The sequence below is a fragment of the Pristiophorus japonicus genome, chromosome 8 (genome assembly GCF_044704955.1).
Source record: "Pristiophorus japonicus isolate sPriJap1 chromosome 8, sPriJap1.hap1, whole genome shotgun sequence".
Classification (NCBI taxonomy): Eukaryota; Metazoa; Chordata; class Chondrichthyes; family Pristiophoridae; genus Pristiophorus; species Pristiophorus japonicus.
The window spans coordinates 37,260,046-37,264,244 of NC_091984.1; the positions used below are offsets into that span (position 1 = coordinate 37,260,046).

Here is a 4,199-nt window from a genome sequence, read left to right on the forward strand (position 1 = left end):
ATATATTCAAGGGGGAGTTAGATATGGCCCTTATGTCTAAGGGGATCAAAGGGTATGGAGAGAAAGCAGGAAAGGGATACTGAGGGAATGATCAGCCATTATCTTATTGAATGGCGGTGCAGGCTCGAAGGGCCGAATGGCCTACTCCTGCACCTATTTTTTAGGTTTCTATATTTCTATTTCTCTCCGACATCTTTAGACAATTGAAACTAGTCCAGGAGATCACATTGGCCCCGATTTACATTGCAGGATACATACCTCGTGTATGAGATTTCTGAAACCCTCAAAGAGAGTTGTCTGGATTCCAGCTCCAGTAGATTGGGGACCAGAAGAGATGGCCTTCTAGAATCTGGTACCTAAGGCCTCAATGGCAGCAGTCGTGGTTGCCATGCCTGCAGCAATCTCTGGCTGTAGATTCTCTGTTTCTGGGCCCTCTGCTGCAGTTTGTGTTGAAGCTGCCACACACTCCACACTGAACAACAGACCTGTGTGGTCAACCATTAAGGCCATGCAGTTATGCCTAGTGGGCTCCTCCATCTGAGCCACCACTTGGTGCACATTCCTCGACACCTCATTGACAGTCCCGACATGGATTGGTGGTCAGCAAGCATCCTTCTTTTAAATGCAAGACCTCCGTTATCTGGATCCAGTAGTTTCTCAGAAAAGGGCAGGTGTCTCCTGTCACTCTAGACAGCAATGGCTGCCTCCTCGTTAACACTTTGTCACCCTCCTCGCCAGTTGCGCTCTTTGCCACACCAGTGATCTGCTCTCATGAATGTGACATATTCTTTACGACATCTCAAACACAAGTTGGCTCTGCAGGAACTTGTCATCATGTGACACATGACCCTTTTATTATATACTTCAGCAGTTGCATTACCACAGTAGTCCACTAGGTGGAGCAGTAGTCCACTAGGGGGTGCTCTATACTGCAACAAACTCTAAGTAAACTTTTGCGGGTGGGTGTCACTGGACTGATGCTTGGTAGAGGGGAAAGCGATGAGTATAAGCAATGGGTGAGCTGAGCGGGGGCGGGGGAAGGGAGGATGAGAGTCCTCATTCTTGTGGTAACTGCTCCTCGTCAGGTTCTTCTGGAAGAAACTAAAAAGATGATAGGTGAGCATGAGTTCCGGAAACCGAAAATATCAAAAGTATTTTCCAAACAACTTGAAGAGTTTCAACCTGACAGTTAGTTATGCCGGGAGATTGCAGTTTGAGTGGCAGGAACTGATGAGAGCTGACACAAAGACATTGCTGACCAATCTGCAGCAGCAATATTCTCTCCTACTTCTCCATCTCCAACAGTTTCCCCCCTCTGCCCACCCCCCTGCAACCCCCGCCCCCGGCACCTCCGGAGATTCATGCAATCATAGACTGATGCAGCCTGGAAGGAGGCCCTTCGGCCCATCCTGCCTGTGAGGGCAGGGCCCGCCAAATCTGAGGTTCCTCCCTGCTCTCCACCCAGTGCCACGTTTCTATCTGGTATTGTATGCAGTCCTGTCCTTCAAGAAGATGGTGCAGAATGTGATTGCATGTTTGCCTGTCATTCAATCGGAGTGCAATCCAGGTGCCAATGGGGATTCCTTAATGGAGTGATGAGGCATCAGTGAGACGTTCAGATTTTCTGCAAAGTGAGGGTGTGAGTTGAGGATCATTAATTGTAGCAAAGGGAAGAGGGAGTGAAGAGTCTTGTGCTTCTTTGGGGAGATTCCAGACAATTAAGCAAGTCTCAGGGCTGACTGGAGGGGCAGTAGGCCGGCACAAGGTGCATATCTGTGCCGGACTGAACCAGACGATGCCTGACGAAAAGAAAACAGTTACTGCCAAGAAAGGTGCCAAGAAAACAATTAAGAAAACACCACTGAAGGGCGGCATGAGGCGCAGAAAGTCGAGGAAGGAGAGTTACTCCATCTACATCTACAAAGTGATGAAGCAGGTTCACCCCGATACCAGCATCTTCTTCAAGGCCATGGGCATCATGAACTCGTTTGTGAACGATATTTTCTAGCGTATCGCGAGTGAGGCTTCCTGCCTGGCCCATTACAACAAGCGCTGCACCATCAGCTCCCAGGAGATCCAGACCGCCATGCTCCTGCTGCTGCCCGGGGAGCTGGCCAAGCATGCCGTGTCAGAAGGGACAAAGGCGGTGACCAAGTATACCAGCTCCAAGTAAAACTGCACTTTGTCCTGAAAGAAAAAAAAACAAGGCGCACTCCCTCAATAGGATTAACTCTGGGCTTTTACTTCCATATCTCAGGGCTTAATGCCACCTTCTACATGGCAGCCATGGGAAGTGGCAGTAAGTGGGACAGAAGAGCAATAATCTGCCGGGGGTGGGGGCTGGGCCTTGGCTCTGGCTGCCATTGGTAGACTCGTAAGGGGTGAAGGGGTGCGGGGATGGTTAGGTGGCACTAACTCTTACTAGAAACATAGAAACATAGAAAATAGGTGCAGGAGTAGGCCATTCGGCCCTTCGAGCCTGCACCATCATTCAATAAGATCATGGCTGATCAATCCCTCATTACCCCTTTCCTGTTTTCTCTCCATACCCCTTGATCTCTTTAGCTGTAAGGGCCATATCTTGAATATATCAAATGAACTGGCATCAACAACTCTCTGCAGTAGGGAATTCCACAGGTTAACAACTCTCTGAGTGAAGAGGTTTCTCCTCATCTCAGTCCTAAATGGCCCACCCCTTATCCTAAGACTGTGTCCCCTAGTTCTGGACTTCCCCAACATCGGGAACAATCTACCCGCATCTAACCTGTCCCGTCCCGTCAGAATCTTGTATGTTTCTATGAGATCCCCTCTCATTCCTCTAAACTCCAATGTATAAAGGCCCAGTTGATCCAGTCTCTCCTCATATGTCAGTCCAGCCGTCCCGGGAATCAGTCTGGTGAATCTTCGCTGCACTCCCTCAATAGCAAGAACGTCCTTCCTCAGATTAGGAGACCAAAACTGAACACAATATTCCAGGTGAGGTCTCATCAAGGTCCTGTACAACTGCAGTAAGACCTCCCTGCTCCTATACTCAAATCCCCTAGCTATGAAGGCCAACATACCATTTGCCTTCTTTACCACCTGTACCTGTATGCCAACTTTCAATGACTGATGAACCATGACACCCAGGTCTCATTGCATCTCCCCTTTTCCTAATCTGCCACCATTCAGATAATATTCTGTCTTTGCGTTTTTGCCCCCAAAGTGGATAACCTCACATTTAATCACATTATACTGCATCTGCCATGTATTTGCCCACTCACCTAACTTGTCTAAGTCACCCTGCAGCCTCTTAGCGTCCCCATCACAGCTCATACCGCCACCCAGCTTAGTGTCACCTGCAAACTTGGAGATATTACACTCAATTCCTTCATCCAAATCATTGATGTATATTGTAAAGGGCTGGGGTCCAAGCACTGAGCCCTGCGGCACTCCACTAGTCACTGCCTGCCATTCTGAAAAGGACCCGTTTAACCGACTCTCTGCTTCCTGTCTGCCAACCAGTTCTCTATCCACGTCAGTATATTACCCCCAATACCATGTGCTTTTGATTTTGCACACCAATCTCTTGTGTGGGACATTGTCAAAAGCCTTTTGAAAGTCCAAATACACCACATCCACTGGTTCTCCCTTGCCCACTCTATTAGTTACATCCTCAAAAAATTCCAGAAGATTTGTCAAGCAAGATTTCCCCTTCATAAATCCATGCTGACTTGGACCGTTCCTGTCACTGCTTTCCAAATGCGCTGCTATTTCATCCTTAATAATTGATTCCAACATTTTCCCCATCACTGATGTCAGGCTAACCGGTTTATAATTATCCGCTTTCTCTCTCCCTCCCTTTTTAAAAAGTGGTGTTACATTAGCTCAGTCCATAGGAATTGATCCCGAGTCGATAGACTGTTGGAAAATGATCACCAATGCATCCATTATTTCTAGAGCCACTTCCTTAAGTACTCTGGGATGTAGACTATCAGGCCCCAGGGATTTATTGGCCTTCAATCCCATCAATTTCCCTAACACAATTACCCGCCTAATAAGGATATCCTTCAGTTCCTCCTTCTCACTAGACCCTCGATCCCCTAGTATTTCCGGAAGGTTATTTGTGTCTTCCTTCGTGAAGACAGAACCAAAGTATTTGTTCAATTGGTCTGCCATTTCTTTGTTCCCCATTATAAATTCACCTGATTCTGACTGCA

The 4,199-nt window shown here is 47.7% G+C and overlaps 1 pseudogene; it reads left to right on the forward strand.

Moving 5' to 3' along the window:
- Nucleotides 1–1,795: 1,795 nt before the first annotated feature.
- LOC139269117 (histone H2B 1.2-like) lies at nucleotides 1,796–2,173 on the forward strand (annotated as a pseudogene).
- The last annotated feature ends 2,026 nt before the right edge of the window (nucleotides 2,174–4,199 follow it).